Source organism: Astyanax mexicanus, chromosome 1, assembly GCF_023375975.1.
Source record: "Astyanax mexicanus isolate ESR-SI-001 chromosome 1, AstMex3_surface, whole genome shotgun sequence".
Classification (NCBI taxonomy): Eukaryota; Metazoa; Chordata; class Actinopteri; order Characiformes; family Acestrorhamphidae; genus Astyanax; species Astyanax mexicanus.
In genome coordinates this window covers 88,135,411-88,156,580 of record NC_064408.1, presented here as the reverse complement: position 1 = coordinate 88,156,580, position 21,170 = coordinate 88,135,411, and positions in this window count along the sequence as shown.

The window sequence follows — 21,170 nt, the reverse complement described above, 5'->3', positions numbered from 1 at the left end:
AGTGGAAGCACAAGGTAGATGTTCCTAATTAAATCAATTTCTTCCTGCAATAATGAGAAGGAAGTGATTAGTGGTAATTACTGCTTGCTTGATATTAACAATCCGTTTAATTCTGTGTATTTAAAAATATTAATGTAGTTTATTGTTTTTTTGTGTGTGTGTATGAGAATAGCATATAGCTGTTTTTGGATCCAGCACAGCTGGCTGTGTGTTAGGGATTTTCAGAGACTGCTAAGTATCTTTTCCATCTATTTAATGCATCAGTTGCTTTAGAGTGGCAGCACCCAGTGCTAGGTGTTCTGTGTGTGTGTGTGTGTGTGTGTGTGTGTGTGTGTATGTGCGTGGGTGTGTGTGTTACAGAGCTGGTTGTGAGTCTGAAATAAATAAATAGAGATGAGAGTAAAAAATGTCTATAAAATTTGTACAACAATGTAATAATAATTCATCATAACACATTTTTTTATATTGTTGCATTGTGTGTGTGTTTAAAGTGAGATGTATAACTGTACATCAGTGCTGACAGTAATGCAGTGTAAGGTAATGCAGCACATAAAAGTAGGTACTTTTCCCTTTATACCTTTATCCACTACACTGCTGAACACTAAATAGGCGGGACTTATCTGCTGTAGGTTAGATGCTATGGGGTAAACTGCTGTAGGCTAAATGGGTGGAGCTAAACTGCTGTAGGCTAAATGGGTGGAGCTAAACTGTTAGAGACTGAATGGGTGTGGATAACTGCTAAAGATAAATTGATTGATATTTTTTTTATCATTTCATCTAATATATTTGTTTTTGTTTACATCATTAAAAAAATTGTAAATGTAGATATCACATTTAAATGCAATTGAAAAAAAAGTATAAGTAATCTTTAATTCATTTCTAAACAGTGTTTATTATTTACTTCGACACTGCATTCTGCATTACTTCAAACAAATGAAATATTTGCAGCATGTCTGGGGGAAAAATGGACAGTACCTGTGGACGGCACAGAGTTCTACATAAAACATGAGTGTGGCCACCAGGGGAACGGTTTATTTTTATTTTTTCACTCCACACTTCTTCATGCCAGGCAAATGCAGCGGAAGCAGAAAAACAAAATTAATACTTAATGAGTGTGGCATCCATTCTCCACAGGGAGAGCAAATAACTGATGGCTATGACAGAAAAGACTGAAAAGAAAAAAAAATCAAAATGAAAACTGAGATCAGGTTTTGATCCAGTTTTGTGTAAGCTGAAGGAAGCTTTTTATGTGTGTGTGTGTGTGTGGGTTTGTGTGTGTGTGTGCGTGTGCACACTGGCATCTGTGTGTGTCGCTCTGAAATGTGTGAAATCACCAAGGGACAAAAGAAAATCTTCTCAGCACTTTGATGGAAACTGATTAAGTGTGAGATTAAACAGAATATCTTAGACATAAATGATTGTGCTGCTAATAATGAGTAGATTATATATTTAAACCATTTAAACGTTTGCAAATTACTTTTTGTAGGCTCTGCTTCCGTTAGGCTCTGCTATCTTCTCACAGCAGGTAAAAAATGGCATCTATGTCATTTGTGACACATGTGTGTTGTTTGTGTGACTGACTGTGTTAACAGCAAATATTTGATCTGATATTGAATCTCATTTATTGAAAATGTGTGACATTGAATCTGATATTTTCAAATGATTGTGAATAGACAGTAAAATGATCAGCAGCAGTGGGCTGAGGACTTTAGTGGTGGAAAAGCAAAATAACATACCTCTAAAATTTTTGGACGGGTGTTTCTTTTCCAGTCATTTTAGAAATCTTGTGTCACAACTGAGTGGTGTTTTGTAATGAATAACTGGCCAAACACAGTTACATATAACTGCTGTGGCATCCACATAATAACTTATAACATATAACCTTTTTCCAGGAAACTTGAACACATTGTTGCTACTCACTCCTGGTCAAGTCTGAACTGTTCTCAACTATTTATCAAACCAGACAAACTGATGGTTAATATGTGTCATATTAAAAAGATTGTGTGGACAGCCACAAATAAATATCAGATTAAATCCAAATTTACTTGCTGTGTGAATGTAGCTGTATTCATTATTTTATATTTTATTCTTATATTTAATAATTTAAATTTAAATGGTGAATAATAATGTAAAAAAAACAGATTATTATGACACTAACTTGTTGATTTAGTACCCCAGGTGGTTGTTTGAACATTTTGAGTCAGTTGCTATGGTATCCTTGGTGGTTAGGCTAGGCTAGGGTGGTTCTATGTTTTTTTTAGTGTAACAGGTGCATGCTAGGCTGTTGTTATGATGCTATATGTACTGTACATTACCCAGGTTGAATTTTAATCTTGCTTTATATCTCTTTGAAATGTATTAGCTGAGTAATAACATTTTGGCTACCATTTTCGTTATGTATACAAATTATGCATAAATATAAAAAGTGTGTTCCTGCCTTTTACACAATGATTCTGCAGATAACACTTTACGATAAGGATACATTCATGTAAAGAACTTATGACAGAATTTCTCAATTAGTTATTAATCAACACTAGTTATTTGTTATTTTACTAGTTATTTGTGCCCTTCTTAAGCATTAAACCTATTTTTTTAATATTTAATAATGTCTTAACATGAGCCAATCAATAATTAGTTGAGACATTATTTGACCGTTTACTAACGCTTGTTACTGTAGTAAGTACTTTAACTGATACCTTTAATACCTTTATTATAAAGTGTTACCATGCTGGGTAGGCTACTTACCAACCATAAGCCTGACTAGCACAATGCAGACAATAAGATGGATAGATAAATGGATGGATGGATGAATGGAAAAAAGAGCTTCTGTCAAGTTAAATCCAAGAAGCTTTGAATGTGATTCTATACAGTATGTGTACAAGTACTCAGTATCAGCCACATCTCTCCAGAACCATGCTGGTGCAACATGCAGCAACACAATACAATACAGACTACATAAAGTGCAAACATGCAGACGTAAATGTGCAAACATTACACTAGAAAAGCACAATAGATACAATAAATACTGCAGACATTAGACACAGTAAACAGATGGGAGTGTAAAGCCAACACAGAACTCATTAGTGAATGTGTGTGGTGAGGGAAACCTGCACAAGTTATGTAGCATGCTATGATATATACAGTAGGTATATGCAGTCAGCTTCTAACATATGTGAACACAGCAGTTACTGAGGTAGAAAATGCAGTGCTTTAATAAAATACAGCATTTTTACAGACAACATTTCTCCCAGATTCCAAATAAAAATATTGTTATTTAGAGCATTTATTTGCAGAAAATGAGAAATGGCTGAAATAACAAAAAAGATGCAGAGCTTTCAAACCATTAATAATGCAAAGAAAACAAGTTCATATTCATCAAGTTTTAAGAGTTTTTAATCACACTTTTCATGCATTTTGGCATGTTCTCCTCCTCCAGTCTTACACACTGCTTTTGGATAACTTTTTGCCGCTCCTGGTGCAAAATTGTAAGCAGTTCAGCTTGGATTGATGGCTTGTGAACATCCATCTTCCTCTTGATTTTTTTTTTTCCAGAGCTGTATGTGTGTGTGAGAGTTAAATGTAAAATAAGTGTTTGTGTGTGGAGTAAGGGAGTTTCAGATCAGTCACTGTGTGTTGAGGAGTCTGATGGCCTGTGGACAGAAGCTGTTGCACAGTCTGGCACTGGTGGCTTGAATACTCCTGTACCATCCGTCTGTGTGAGGAATGGTGGGTCATCAACAATGCTGGTGGCTTTGCAGATGGTGTAGATGTTGGTGATGGAGGGGAGAGAGACTCTCATGATCTTCTCAGCTGTTTTTATTCTATCGTCTGTAGTCTTTTGTAATCTAAGATGTTGCAGTTCCCAAACCAGACAATGATGCAGCTGCTCTGTAGAACATGGTGAGGATGGGATGTGGAAGATTTGCTTTCCACAGTGTCTGCAGGACGCAGGTTCTCCTGGGCTCTCTTGGCTATGAAACTGGTATTGAGAGAGCAGGTGCAAAGTGAACACTGAGAAACCTGCATCGAGTTGTCGATGTTTACTGTGAGATTAGTTTTGTTCAACAATCAGAGAAATTGAATGTCTATAGTTGATTGGCAACAATAGTGTACTCTAAATAAATGCATTAATGGAATAAGAAATATGATGGCATACTGTTTATTTATGATTATTATTATAATACCTATACCTACACATACATTTACAATCTACATTATGTATATACCTATTTTGTTTAGGTTAATTTTCTGTTAATCAAATTAAAGTTGTTTCTTTTATCTTTCTCTTTTCTTACTTGCATGTCCTTTGTGCTGTTTCTATTATAATTTATCATACCAATTATCTAATTTACCCTAATTGCCTTTGTGTATAAAATGCTGTATGAGCTATATAAACATTATTTGCTATACAATGATTTAATTTATATGCAAGTAATGTGAAAAACCGTCAACAAAAAAGTATAAAACATAAAAGATTGGTCCTGAGTTGGGCTGACTTCTTCACTGAGTGGTTAAATGCATTATTTATTCCTGAAAACATTAATAATACAATTAATAAACATTTATTTTTTGTTTGTTTAGTTATTTGAAGGGTAGAAGTTTCTCCAGAGGTGAAATCAACTACAAAAACCTGGATACATGACTTAAAACTATGTGCAACGTACATGACTGACTAGTTCACTGCTTTTGACTTTGGTATCTCTGCTTGTGTTTTGTTGTTAGCATTAGCATTAGCATTTCTAACATTACTTAAATGAAATCCCAACTGCTTTCTTTTATCAGCAATCCACCAGTATATTGCTTTCACTTTCTGTCTCGTACCACCAAACTATTAATGAATATATTTCCTTTATTACTCTTTTTTCTTTCTTCAACACTTACTTTTCTCTCTCTCCTTCTTTTCTTCTCTATTTCTCTTACTGTCTTTGTCTCTTTTTCCCTCCGTTCCACACTGTTTTCTCATTTGCACATCTTAGCATTTCTTTCTCTTTCTTCATCCTTTCTACAGAATTTTATCCATTGCTCTTTTTAGCCTTCCTTTTTTCACTCCTCCTTATTTACGCTCTCTTTCCCTAACTCTTTCTTTTCCACAGTATTTTCTCCATTGCTCTCTTTAGGCTCTCTTTCTCTTTTCACTCCTTCTCATTTAGTCTCTGTCTCTTTCTCTTTCTCCCTCCTTTCAACAGTTTTCTCCTTTGCTCTCCTAAGCACCTCTGTCTTTTCTCTACTTAATTTATTCTCTCTATCCCCTCTTCTTTTCCATAGTATTTTCTCCATTACTTAGCCTCTTTCTTTTTTCACTCCTCCTCGTTTACTCTCTCTGTCTCTTTCTGCCTCCTTTCCACACTGTTTTCTTCTTTGTTCTCTCTAGCATCTCTCTTTGTTCTCTATTTTCATTATGATCTAAATCTCTCCCCTCCTTTCAACAATTACTCTCTCACTTCTCTTACTTTCTCCTCCTCTCGTTCATCTTCTTTTCTCTTTCTTTTTTCATCCTTTTACAGTATTTTCTCCATTGATTTCTTTAGCCTCTCTTTCTTTTTCTCCATGCTTTCCACACTGTTTTTCTCCATCGATCTCTTTAACCTCTCTTTCTCTTTTCACTTCTCCTCATTTACTCTCTCTGTTTCTCTCTATTTTTCCCTCATTTCCAAACTGTTTTTCTCTATTGCTTTCTTAACACTTTTTCTCTTTTCGCTCCTCCTCATTTACTCACTCTCTCATTCTGTTTCTCCCTTCTTCCCACACTGTTTTTCTCCATTGCTCTCTTAAGTCTCTCTTCCTCTTTTCACTCCTCCTCATTTACTCTCTGTTTTTCTCTGTCTTTCCCCCTCCTTTCCACACTGTTTTTCTCCTTTGTTCTCCTAAGCATCTCTGTCTTTTCTCTCCCCTCATGTATTCATGTATCTTCCCTTCTCCCTTCTCATGTATTTTCTCCATTGCGTCTCTTTCTCTTTTTACTCCTCCTCCTTTACTTACTGTCTATTACTTTTTCTTTCTTCATCCTTTCTACAGTATTTTCTCAATTGCTCTCTTTAGCCTCTCTTTCTTTATTTTCTTCCCCATTTACTCTCTCTGTCTCTTTCTTTTTCTCCATGCTTTCCACACTGTTTTTCTCCATTGCTCTTTTTAGCCTCTCTTTATATTTTTACTCCTCTTTATTTACTCTCTCTTTCTCCCTCATTTCCACACTGTTTTTCTCCATTGCTCACTTTAGACTCTCGTTCTCTATTCTCTCCCCACCCCTCATTTACTCTCTCTGTCTCTTTCTTTTTCTCCCTCCTTTCCATACTGTTCTCCTTTGCTCTCTTTAGCCTTTCTTTCTCTTTTCACTTCTCCTCATTTACTCTCTCTGTCTCTCTTTCTGTTTCTCCCTCCTTTCCACACTGTTTTTCTCCTTTGCCGTCCTAAAAATCTCTCCTTTCTCTCCCTTTATTTATTCCCTCCCTCTTTCTGAATGACTTTTTCTCCCTTTCTCTCAATAGCCTCTCTATCCCTTTTCTCTCCTCCTCATTTGCTCTCTCTCTCTCTCTCTCTCTCTCTCTCTCTCTCTCTTTGCTGAGCCTGTAGCTGTCTGTAATTATATAGGACATGCTTTGTGTATAAAACCATTAATTTGAGCGGATCCCAGCACTACAGGCTTTTCTTTAATTAATAATTACTGAGGCGTCCTACTTGGCCTGACCCGCAGCGGCACATGCTCACACACTAAATCTGTCCTGCTCCATCGTGTGGATGGAAATAAGACATTAGCAGATGCTTCTAATTTTGCATTAGATGAAGGGGAGTTATGTATCGTTTATTATAGCTATTTGAAATGGCGATGGGTAATAGTGGTGGATGGGAGTAGTACCATGCTTTCTGAATGCAGATGAGTGACAGGTTAAATTTAACATCAACACATTGGTCTCTATTTATAATGATAAAGACTCAGTGGTAATGGTGCTGCACTACCAAGTTTTCATCAAGGCAGGGATCAGCTTTGCTCTTTTTTTTAGATCAAATACACATGTTAATGAGCTTGTGCTTTCTAATAATCAATTCCCAGCTTCCATTTTGGTCAGTATTTTAACAGTAATGTATTCTTATGAGCAAATAGATATAAGTGAATGTAATACAACAGTATGTATGTGTGTGAGTCAGTCACTGTGTGTTAAGGAGTCTGATGGCTTGTGGAAAGAAGCTGTTGCACAGTCTGGCACTGGTGGCTCGGATACTCTTGTACCGAATTTCTGTGTGAGGGATGGGTGGGTTGTCTCCAATGCTGGTGGCTTTGCAGAAGCAGTGTGTGTTGATGATGGAATGGAGAAATCTCCCAGTGATCTCCTGAGTTGTCCTCGCTGTTCCCAAACCAGACAGTAATGCAGTCCCTCTGTAGAACACGGTGAGGATGAGATCAATTCTTAAGTTTTACTTTCTCTTTGGTGCAACTCCATGCGTTTACAGAATGACCGACTCGCCGTAAAACGCCGCTCTTCTCTCACTTCACTCGTGCTCAATAAGCTTTTCCCCTTCCCCCTCCACTGCTACACTCTCTCACTGCGACATGAGCAGCAGAGGAACGCAGTTTGGAGCTTCATTACAGCTGAAAACCAAACAACTGCAATCTGCGATGTTTGAAGGAAACAAATTTGGTACTGTGGTAACACCACAAATTTACACCCCCAACCAGAGCTCTGAGGTGCAGAGCAAACGGAAGGAGCAAGAGAGGGAAAGCAGACCGCCAGCACCGAGACAGAGGTCCCTTGCAGAGGCTTTTGGGCAACTGTATCCAGGTAGCTTATAGTGAAGTGAAAGTAAGATTTAGTTATCTCCAGCATTAGCTAGACTAATGTGAATTTTCAGTGTAATTGGTCATCACATTCATTTAGCAGACTGATTAATAGACTATTCAGACATATAGGGAATATATATTCAGCCAGTTCAAATAAAACTAAATTAATTATTTCACTGGAACTGAAAAACAGATATGCTACCAACAAAAAAGATTTGTCCTATGTTTTATCATCGTACACATAATCAATTAAACGGAAACGTACGAAATAATGAAATAGTCATGAAAATTCAAGTTTTCATTCAATTTTGCATATTGATGATGCATTCACTTAATAAGTAATTATATTTTGCTCTCCCCTACAGAAAAATCATAAATCGTGGTAGTAAAAAGTATCAGTACTGGTATCGATATCGGCAATACTGGCCATGTATTTACTTGGTATTGGATAGATAGCAAATTTTGCAGTTTTATCGCACAACACTAGTACTGAGAGACCTGGTGAGTTGCCAGAAATATCAGAATCGACGATGCTAATAAAAGAAGCAGAATTACTGTTTCCATAACAATGTATAAATACAAGATATTACCACAAAATTAGCGCAGGGTTTTGACATTTATATCCAAAACTGAAGGCAAAGATATAGTCTGCTGTATTGTGAACATGATCAAATAGTGGAAACAGATTCTATAAGTCAGGGAAAATTCCCACCAAGATTAATCTTATTCTCAGTTGTGCTGAAACAGCCATGGAACATAAAAAAAAGCTAAACTTTGATATAGTGTAACCTCGGTTCTCTTGTATGATTCTGCATTTTCTGTCTATCTCTCATTCTCTCATTTCTCTCTCTCTCTTTCTTTCTCTCTCTTTGTATGTGTGTGTGTGTGTGTGTGTGTGCCTATCTCCTAACCTTATTTCAAAGATAATACCATCTCATCTCAGAAGCTGATGGATTTGAAGCTGAAAAGGCTTAAAGTAAAATTTAGGATTCGATATTACTTTCTATGCTGATGCATTCCAGTTCAAGGTCAGAGAACATATTCAGCTTTTCTGCTGGGTGTCAGGTCTGAGGCTGTGGCATTTCCAGCCCATCTGAAGCTCAGGTTCATGCAGAATTCACACAAGCGTAATGTCTGGAGTGTGCTGTGGATATTATTCAGACCTTTACTGGCTGTGGGTTGCCTATGATTCTCAGGCTTCCCATGACCTTCAAGACAAAAAGACCAAACGAATTTGCAAAACAAACAAAATGATCAAAATAACAAAATTAAAACACATTAAGAAAAAAATAATTGAAAAAAAAAGATAAAACATACAAATTAACCACCAGAAAAAGAAAAAAAGCACACCTTTAACAAGAATCCACGAGCTGTATGAACAAAACAAGACTCTACACCGGAGAATGGAGGGGCTGAACCATTAACTATATATTTGATCTATACATAGAGGTACATGCGTACACTTCTTCTCTAATTAGACATCAGTGATGAAGACAGAAATATATATTTTTTCATGCTCAGGTTCATGAAATCTCTTGGTTGCAATGGTTATTTTCAGACATTTATTTCACATTTGTATACTACTTAATTCACATATTCTACTGCTGTTGTGAAGCTACGATTCCTTTTAACCCAGTTTAACCTTCAAAACAATGATGTGAGTAAAGTTTTCACAAGAAACATAAAGCATTTCTGAAATTTGGCATTTTAGGACCAGATTATCTCTTCAAATGTGCTTCAGGTCACATAAAACTGATATTGTTCTGAACATTTTGATATAAACAATAAGGGATTATGGTATAAGTGCCTTTAAAGGTTTCAAGAAGAAGATATGCAAAAATCAAGCTTTTTTTTTCTTAGTGGTTTAAAAAATACGTTTTGAAATATCTGTAATATAAATATTATTCGTCAATGTTTAGTTTGTAAATTGATGTGCATTTATATGAATTTATCTAATAATAAACAGAAGTAGGGTTTGCAGTTTTACCAAAATTCCAGAAAATGTTATTCTAAGTCACTTTACACACATTGATTTACCACCTTATCTATAGCAGAATAAGCTAATATTTTATTGCATAGGGTGGACTTTGATCCATAGTAGCACATGTGCCCACCGAATGTCAAACCTACTTCTACACTCTTGTCTATGTGTGTCTTTAATCTGATTGGTTGAGCTGCTGGAAGCTCCTGTTGTAAAATAGAAACACACTCTTCATCTCTTCAATATTTTACCTAAACATTTACCTGTTCCTCAGCAGTTGTGCAGAGCTTTGATCCTCCACTTGTCTTTAGTTAAAACTCTTTTCATCATTGTCATTTCATACGTGTTGGCTTTATAACTCCTGTGTTTAGCCCATTCTCTTTCATATGCAAATTCACCTGCAAATAAAACAGTTTAATTTGTCGCTTTCCTCTGAACTCGTGTTGTTTTATCTGATGGTTTAGATCCTGAGCTTGAATAGAAACACAGTCAATGTTTTTTGTTGTACAAATAAACATCCTAAATTGAGTCTTATTATTTTTCAACTTCAGCTGAATGTTAGCACATGAGAACCACTTCAAATGGAAATGGATGTTCATGCAGATTATTACATTTTAAATGGGTTATAAACAAGTATAGGCAGAATGTACACAAATTAAGAAAATACTGTAAATAAAAGAATAAAATTAATTAAAAATAAAATTATTTGTTGTGAACACCTGTTGTTCAAATTACATGAAAAGTACAAGCATGTGATGAAGAGGGAGTTTTATTTGATGGGTTTAAAAATGTGAACGCATAAAATGGGGCATGTTGTTTATGTTCAAAAACCCTATTTTAGCAATCAAGTGTGTCTTTGCTATCATAACAGCAGGAAAAGCATGCCTTGCGCGTCTCAAAATGCACAAAAAGCAGTAATAAAAAGTACTAATTCTCTTCATTTATCAAGGGTGTGTTTCAGATGTAACGTGAAATAAACCAATCAGCGTGTCACTTGCCATTCCCTTTAAGAGCCAGGTGTGCTCTGACTCAGGGCAGCGCTTCTGTGCTTCTCAGCAGAGGAAACTGACCTGCTCGTTCACACTGTGAAGGTCATTTATAGAAACAGTAATGTTATTTTGTTTAGTAATTTGTTTATTATTGATGTAAAAGTTGGGTTTGTGCACTGCGGTGCATCTGTGTGCGTCTGTGTGTGTGTTTGAAATGAGTGGAGGGTGTAGGTGTAGGTAGCTTAAGAACACAGAAATGTAAACATTGATTGCTCATACCACACATGCACACACACGCACACACACACACACACACACACACACACATCCACACACACAAACACACACACACACACACACACACACACAGTCTGTGTTTACAAGATCACTGCACTGGAGACAGTGCAAATAAACCAGACAGAGCAGTACAGCAGCATGCTAAATTACAATATAATAAGTTATTGTTGTCACAGTTAATGTCTTAATAATGCATTCATGCCATAAATTATTAATGGCACATTTTGTTTTTGTTTCTTCTCGTTTAAATACAGCTTTTAAATGGCTTTTAAAGAAACGCCTTTAGCATCTTCAGCAGACTTTGTTCAAAGGAGGAATCAATCAATCATCAGCAAACAAACAAAAACAAACAAACCAAATTAAAAAAGTGGAGCTCCAGTTTCCCATGAGATCCTCCACTTTTTCACACAACACACAAGCTGTAAAAAACAAGAGTATATAATAATAAAAAAAACTCACTGTGTGCAGTATATATCATAGACTAACAGTACATGATCTATACTGTGGGTGAGGGGGAGTGGAATATGTGGTCAGTTCACATCATAAAAACAATGCTATTACATTATTTAATGTAATAAATACAGTCTGCTGAGGCACATTCTGTTCACACAGCTGTAACACAGCACACTGCTTTTACACTGAGAGCAGCATCTGCACTGAGAACAATAAAAAAGAGTACTACAAAAAAAAACATAAAATTTATGTTGAAGGGTCCGTGGTTCAAATTTTATAATAGATGCTTCTTTTTTATTTTTTATTTTTTAATGTCTCTCATTTTACCCCCCCCCATTTTAGCTAGACTGATTGTCCCACCCATTCAGCTGTTTGTCAGCTGTATATCCCCCATCAGTAGTAATGCTACAACACCAGGAGGGTAAAGACTAGCACATGCCTCCTCCGATACATGTGAAGTCACTCACCACCGCTTTTCGAATTGCTGATGATGCAGCATTGCTGAGTACCATCACAGCACAGTGCACTCTCGGAGGAAAGCGCAGCGACTCGGTTCTGATACATCAGCCCACAGATGCCTTGTCCTGCAGACATCACACTTTAGTGATGTGGGGAGAGAGCGCCGTCTACCCACCCGGAGGGAGCAGGGCCAATTTTGCTCTCTCAGGGCTTTGGCAGCTGATGACAAGCTGCATGGCCTGGATTATAACCAGCGATCTCCCCATCATATTGGCAGCCCTCTGAACCACTTGTTGCCTCCAAAATAGTTACTGCATGTTTATATTTTATATTTTGTTTGTGAACTCTGTTTCCCTGATATATAATTAGTGATGAGGGTCCTAATCTCCTCCTAAAAACATATATTTCTGCCTCATATTTTCTCTGTATCTCTCTGGTTTTACACACATAAGCAAAAAAAAAAACCCTTCAGAGTGTAGTTATGGCTGTAGGGAGCTAAAGGGCCTTATGTTTTTCCTAATATTACACATAGCCTCAATATTACAGCTATTACAAAATGTAAACTACCCCTGTTAAAATCATTCTGTTTGTTTATCTGAATGCAGATCTGGTTTATTTGATTAAAAACACAGATTCTGCTCTTGTGAGCAGTAGTGTATATAGATGTCCTCATCCCCTCCCTTTCCTCCTCCACTCGCAGGTGTTCCTGCCATCATGTGAAGCTCTGTGGCATTTGCTTTGGCTTCATTACCATCTGTGACTCTGAGATTTGTTTACCAGACTCCAGAGGAATGCTTTATAAGGAGCAACGGACACCACTGGGCTTTTGCAGGGAAATTTAATTAGCCCCTGTTTTTGCGTGTCTGGCTGAGATGCGCTTATTGTAAAAAAAAAACTGTAATATTAAGCTTTAAAAAAATCAGCCAATAAAGCTCAGAGCTGGTTTTATTTATTTATTCATTTTCAATATTGACTCTGTAATTACTTACGTTATCATTTTAAGTTGGCTTTAGTTTTGTTTTAGATCTCAGATTGCCTGGTTATCAGATCGAATCTGTTTTTTTTTTTTTTTTTCCAAATTGGCTTTTATCCTTAAATAAACAAAGAGTGATCCTTTAAAACATATCCCACAGAGCTGATCAACAGATTGCCTCTTAAAACATTTGCACAATGACAATAGCTGTGTGTAAACGTAACAGAATTGCCTTCTTTATTATTGAATCTGCACTGCCATGGCCAGCAGACAATTAATAGAAGATTAAAAAAATGTGTGAGATGCTGTTGGATATGCTATTAACACATTTGGCATGTTTTGTTACTCATGTGTTACACCTACATTACAGTACACTTTTGGAGTAGCTCTATCTTTTTTTGTTTTTGTTGTTGTTATATATGTATATAGAATGTATTTGGATATACTGTGCCACATTAAATTCAGTGTTTTTTTATTATTTAAGTATTTAAAAAAAACAGAATATGTTTTATAGTTTATATGTTTAAAAGTAGCTCCTCTTGCTTAGATGACAGCTTTGCCCATCTTGGCTGGATTTTCTCAGTCAGCTTTATGAGGCAGAATCAGGCTTTCAGTTAACAGCTGCGCTGAACTTATCAAGAGTTAATTAGGTGAATTCTTTGTCTTTGTTTGAGAGCATCAGTTGAAAAGTTGTGAAGAGGTAGAGTTAGTGTACAATGAATAGCCCTATTTAAATAATGTTCTAATACATATTAAGGCAAGAACTTAAAGAAAAAAGCTTTAAGAAATGGAGGGCAATCAATCTGAAACATTTCAAGAACTGTATCCACAATGCTGTCACATACATTGTGATGAAACTGGCTCTCATCAGGACCGCTCCAGGAAAGGAAGCGCAAGAGTTTCCTCTGTTGCAAAGAATAAGGTCATCAGCCTCAGAAACCACAAAGTTAACAGCACCCAGATAAGAGCATCTAAATGCTTCACATGGTATTTTGCTTTATTTAACACTTTTAGTTTTTAGATGATTCCTTATGCGTTCCTTCATAGTCTGAATCACTTTTTAATTAACATATTCATTAATTAATATATTAACATATTAATTTATGATGTAGGAAATATAGATAAACAAAATATATTTGAATATATTTTATGGACCAGACATGTAAACCATTTAATGAAACTTAAGTATACAGTATGTACATATTATACATCTGTGTGTAGACTGATATAGTTAAAACCCACATGTAGGATACATACAGTATGTTGTACCATTTGAACCATTTTACACTATTTTTAGTTGAATCATTCCTAGTTGTTCTGGGAACAACTGGAAACAAATTGATGTTTTTCAATTGTAGCTACAGTTGTTCAATTGAGATGTGAATATTGATTGTGTAGAACGACAATCAATCATGCTCAAACAAATTAAACTAGTATTAAGCATGAATTGAAGCGTGTGCCCTACTCAAATCTATCAATTATAATACAATACAAAAAGACCAGAAATACACAATTGTGCCTTTAAATTGGATTTCTGCACCTGTCTATGTGTTAAATTGGATTTAAAAACACATATTTTATATATTGAGTTTTTCTCTCTGGAGTTAAGAGTTATAAAGGAGATTGCTAATGAAGCGGGTGAAGCTGATGGGATGCAGTAGGAGTTGGTGCCAGTAGAAGAAGAAAAAAAAAAAACTTGAAAACTTGATTTGGCCTTGCATAAAGTGAGCTGTAAACGTGTCTGCCCTGGTCGTAATCTGGGTGAAATCAATGTGCGTGTTGCGTAAGGGCACTCAAGCCAACGACTGCAAGTGCTTTTAAAAAATGACGAGGTGTCAACAGCAGCCTACGGCCCCACAGATCAGATACATAAACGCAGAGTGCTGGAGCTGATGCTGGAGGAGTGAACTCACTGACTGAACTAAAAAGAATACAGAATTAATTATATATTAGATTTGTATTATTATACATCCTATAATTGCTAATAATGTAGCAATGTATATATGAGGTAAACCTGTCTAGGCATATGTTGTTCTACTCTTTATGGATTCCGCACCTGCCTTTGTTTTATGTCGCACAATGTCATAAAATGTAAAAGGGAAAACATGTTTCCTCTTAATGCAAATGAAGAGTCATTACTTCTGCTTTCCGGGCTATTACACTTTGGCATTTTAATTACAGCCTTCTGCAGATTAATGCTGCATGAGGCTTGGGCTCTCCAGCTTGTGTGAGTCAGATTTAGCACCTGGAGGTAAAAGTGAGGATGCTAAAGTCAACAAGGTGAAATGCTCCCGTCAGATTTACTGACTGCCAAAATGAGCATAGGTGAGGAAAGCCTTAGCATCAAATCCACTGTTGTATCAAAAAAAAAAAAAAAATCCTAACCAAATTAATAAGACAATATTGTATTAGTGTCATTGAGGGCAGAGTAATGAGGCTGAGCCAAATTCTTGCTGAGCAACTTTTTTACTCTTTACTTATAAAGGAGATAACACAAAATATTATATTATTATATTTACTGCCAGAGAGCAGAATTCTTGAATGAAATGCTGGCTTCACTGGCTGGCGGAGACCCTTATTCACCCTCCACCCCAAAATCAGAAGAATTAAAAATGCTTTGTCATGAAAACTGTAAAAAATAACTTCACTAAATTAATTAATAACCCCAAACCAACCCAACCCACATTTGCGCATGCTGGGAGCTCCCCTGTGACTGTACTGTATACACACCAATACTGGAATATTTAAATGAATCACTACACAGTGGCAAACTGTGATTGTGGGACATAATCCTTCTAGCAGAGTCATACAATTAAGCTATATAAAAAAAATAATCGTGTAATAATTCTAATTTGTTAGATCTTCTATGGGCTCCTTGTGGCTAGCTACTGGCATTGCATTGGAATGTCTTGGCAATTCTTAATAAAAAAACATCTTGTAATCTTGTGATCTTTCTACAACTGGTTGAATCCATTCACACTACTGCTCCCCAATCTAGCCTGATATACTTACTCATGAATCTGGTCCCACTCCTTAAGAAAATTGAATGTGAGAATGCGATTGCTTGATTACGCACTTGTTGGTGGTTGATCTGATGTGTAGGAACTTACAGGCTCCTGTTCCTGAAAGGTTTGACCAATGAATGTACTTCACTTCACTGTAGATACTAAGTGGAAAAATCCTGATATACCATCATAAAAAAATGCATCTCTAAAAAGAATGGAAGCTTTGTAGATATTTTCACAAAGTACTTTTCAATGGATGGGTTTTTAAATATTGCGTCTTCAAATGAAATGAGATTTTCAAGTATGATCGGTCTGTTTAAGATCACGCCACAGCATCTCAATCAGACTTTGACTAGGCCACTCCAAAACCTTAATTCTGTTTTTTTTTTCTTTTTTTTTTTTTAGCCATTCAGATGTGGACCTGCTGATGTGCTTTGGGTCATTGTCCTGCTGCAGAACCCAAGTACATCTGAGTTCAAGATCACAAACTGATGGCTGGAAATTATCCTTCAAGATTTTCTGCTAGAGATAAGAATTCATGGCTCCATCAATTACAGCAAGTTGTCCAGTAACTAACACCACCATGTTTTATGTTCAGTATGATGTTGTGATGATATTTTTCGGTGATGATATGTTTCGTGTGTTAATTTTATGCCAGATGTTACGGGACACACACCCTCCAAATAGTTCAACTGTTGTGTCATTAGACAGAATATTTATATTTTCACCTTGAAACTCGTGGATGCCATTTTTGCCCATTTTTTTTTTTTAGAATACTAACTTTAGTTAAACAGTGACTTTAGATTCTAAAAGTTCCAAAGTCCTTTTGTGACCTTCTGGATGAGTTGTCCGTGTGCTTTTGGAGTAGGACAATCACTCCTGAGAAGGTTCACCACTGTTCCATTTTTTCCCTATGTTTTCTCTATTTGTGAATAATAGCTCTCACTTAGAAATGACTTTGTACCCTTTTCCAGACTGATACATGATCGATGACTTTGTTTTCTCATCTGTTTTTAAATGTTTCATATTTGGTGAATAACGTGTCACCTTTTGAAATATTTTACCCTGCTATTTCCTGCAGCTTCTCCATTATTTTGTCAGCTGGGGACATTTGCATCAGGTACATTGATTTTGTCACAGTTTTCACAGTGTCACAGTGTGTAATTGTGTCATTTGTAATCACCCTGAAGAGGCTGAATACTATCTCTGAGGCTGCGTTTGTCTCTATCGGTAAATGACAGCACAAAGGTGGCCTTGGATAATGTAACGGTTGGAATGTTTGGAGAAAAAAAAACTGTCCTACATTTGGGAGCTGATGATTAAAGTGGTGAGAGATATCAGAGCTGCAGATCTAGTGCTTCAATTATGGCTCCCTCAAAGACTAGGGGTGAGCCTTTAGCTCACAAAGTGCCAGTTTAAGCACTGTTATCTTTCTGTGAGATAAAAGAGCAGGTCGGTAAACTGGGCGCTCCACCAAAGAGCGGCAGAGGGGACGTGTAGGAAGACGCTTAACGGCTGTTCTTTGGTCACATCGATCTGTGATATGAATTCTTTTTCTTCATTTGTGAACTGCAGCATATGTTAACAGTTGCAGATAGAGAGAATTTGATCTTCTCCTACTTCAGTTTTTAACATTTTTACAGTCAGTCAACCATGGCTTTGGTCTTGAGGAGGCCTGTCCAGCTAAAGCGTTCTCGCCTCTTATAACATTGAGATCTGACAGGGGGTCATTAGGCCTTGACATTTTAGTCAGGCTTTTAGCACTCAATATAAAGTCTAAGTGAAACTGTGAGGGTTCTTTCTATGTATTAGGATTATGGTTGTATGATATTTCACATACCTTTCAAATGCCCTTTGAACCTTTTTTCATTTTGTCACCTTTTAACCACAAACTTAAATGTATTTTATTGAGATTTTAATTAATAGACCAACACAACGTAGAATATATTATATACCAACAAATAGCAACTTTTCCATTAATAATAAAATTAAATGCTCTCTCAGAGTGGTCCAGTGGACTAATGGCTTTGCCACTATGTTCAGAAGATCAATGGCTCAAATCCTGTTCATGCAGCTTGCCTTCAGCTGCCGGAGCCCTGAGAGAGCACAATTGGCCTTGCTCTCTCTGGGTGGGTGTATGACGCTATTTCCCTACATCACGCCAAAGGGTGATGTCGATCAGCACAAGGCATCTATGAGCTGATGTATCAGAACCGAGTCGCTGTGTTTTCCTCCAAGTGCACTGTGATGCCATTCAGCAATGCTGCATCAGCAGCAGTTTGAAAAAAGGCGGTGTCTGGCTTTACATGTATCGAAGGAGGCATGTGCTAGTCTTCACCCTCCTGGTGTTGAGGCATCACTAGTAACGGAGGAGTTCTAATGAAAATAGGGAGGAAATGGCATAAAAAAATAGAAACAAAAAAAATTAAAGCTTAAAAAGCTAACTATGAAATCAAGACTGGACCATGAGATTAGACACTTTTAACAGCAATAACTGTCTCATTGATGTAATGAGATATTTGCTGGTCCTGATTTAAGTGGAAAAAGAAATTGTAACCAAGTGCCAAGTACCAAGTCCGGTCTGGTGCAGAGCAGTGCATTGTATAGCAGTAACCATGGCAATCAAACTTATATACAGTGTATGGGAAAACTACATGGTCCAGGTTGAGTGTGATGCAAGCAAGCTAGTACGAGCCCACCCAGAACCCAAGAGATTGCACTGCAGCACCTGAAATGAGGCAGTAATTCAGAGCAAAAATATATTATTTGATTCATAGTTGGCTGTGGTCATGGTACCTGCGTGTACAGATCAACAGACTTCTCACTGCTAGCGGTGGGTTTGACATTGGCTTGCTGTTTCTGGCCCACATTTAGCACTGGTCACTGATCTGACTCGCAACAGATTAACATTGTTACTTATCATTAATGACATATTGTGTAGGTGTGTGTGTGTGTGTGTGTGTGTGTGCACGCACAAGAGAGAGGTGAATTTCTCCACAGAATGTTTTTCATAAGCCTTGACTTATCTGAGCTACTGGAGGATAAAAACAAGAGATCAAAGTTGCTGCTGGAGCTTAGACTGCAGAAGAATGAACCGTTAGTTACTGAGAGTCAGGATTTGTGTCCATCACTGAAAAACACATGTAAATTCCCATCAAGCTTCTCTAAAATATATTATAAACTTTTCTAAACTCCTGAAAACCCTTGCAAACATGGCAGAACAAATAGAAACTCAGAAAAGTGTCTGGAAACTCTTGGAAATCGCAAACCTTTGTAAATCTAGAAAATCCCTATAAACAAAACTTCAACAAAAAGTCAACAAACTTTTATTAACTCATGAAAACTCAACTAAAAACTTTCTAAACTCCTGAAAAGTCTAAAAGCTCCTGTTGACCAAATTTCTCATGTAATTTGTGTTCATCATGGAAAACCCCATATAAATTCCCATCAAGCTTCTGTAAAATGTTTTATAAACATTTGTAAACTTAAGTCCTGAAAACCCCTGCAACATGGCAAAACAAATAGAAACTCAGGAAAGTGTCTGGAAACTTTTGGAAATTGCAAACTTTTGTAGAAACTCTGAGAACTCCATTGGGAACTTTTGTAAATCTAGAAAACCCCTATAAACAAAACTTAAATAAGTCAACAAACCTTTATTAACTCATGAGAACTCAACTGAAAACTTTCTGAAAACTCCTGAAAATCAAAAGTCTAAAAGCTCCTGTTGACAACATTTCTTTAAATATCTTTAAAGATCCATCACTGAAAAACACATGTAACTTTTCTAAACTCCTAAAAACCCCAGCAAACATGGCAGAACAAATAGAAACTCAGGAAAGTGTGGAACTCTTGAAAATTGCAAACTTTTGTAAATCTAGAAAATCCCCATAAACAAAACTTCAACAAAAAGTCAACAAACCTTTAATAACTCATGAGAACTCAACTGTAAACTTTCTAAACTCTTAGAAAACAAAAGTCTAAAAGCTCCTGTTGACAAAATTCCTCATGTAATCTCATGTCATCACAGTTGGGAATTTCTTGAACATATGAAACTACCTAAAAAGTCTTATAAACAGTAGTCAGGATTTGTGTTCATCGTGGAAAACCCCATATAAATTCCCATCAAGCTTCTGGAAAATATTTTATAAACATTTGTAAACTTAAGTCCTGAAAACCCTGCCCTGCAATATGGCAGAACAAATAGAAACTCAGGAAAATCTCTGAAAACTCTGATAACTCCTTTGGGAACTTTTGTAAATCTAGAAAATCCCTGTAAACAAAACTTAAATAAGTCAACAAACCTTTATTAACTCATCAGAACTTTATAAACTCCTGAAAATCAAAAGTCTAAAAGCTCCTGTTGACAAAATGTATTTAAAGATCTTTAAAGATTGCAAAAGTCTTAAAAACAACAGTCAAAAATGTTTAAACTTGAGAAGTTTCTAAACTCTTGAAATTCGAAAGTCTAAAAGCTCCTGTTAACAAAATCTCTCATGGAATCTCATATAATCATATTTGGGAGTTTTGTAAACATACAAAACTACCAGAAAAGCAGTTCATGTTTAAACTTGTTCACTTTTTAAACATTTAAAAGTGGCTAAAAATAGAACTTTGTCCTTTTAATTCTATCTGTCTTTTTTATTTGCTTGAAAGTTAAGGAAACTGATAGAATCTGACAACCCATCAGTAACCAATCCATATATCATATAGATCAATTTTGATTTCCTATAATAAATGACATCTCCTCAAATCTGATATAGTGAGTCAGTGTGTATCTGCATTTTACTGCAGGAGAAAATACTGGCCATAAAAATCCTCCTTTGAATGCGTCTGACTCATTCCGCTTTCAGGCGGTACGACTTTATAACAGATCCCCACTGCTTCAGTCTTCTGATTTGACCTCATTAGTATGTCTGTAGATGGCAGTCTGTGAAATCCTGCCATTTGCCCCTTTTGAATTACAGGTTTTATAAAGTTACCTTGTGCTGTATAGCATTAATAGACTCTCTGACTGCAGCATAAAGTTGGAAGGCATTGGTATCTGATGATTTGTCTGCCTATGGAGTAGACGGGAAAGTGGGTGAATCAACACACAGAATTACAGTATATAGGCAGAAGGTCTGAAATGCCTGAGTGCATCAGAAAGACTCAAAATATTAAAATATAAAAAGGAACATAAAAGGTCAGTGGCTATTTCTGACTGCACTATTCTCCACGCTACACAAAACATAAAAGCTAA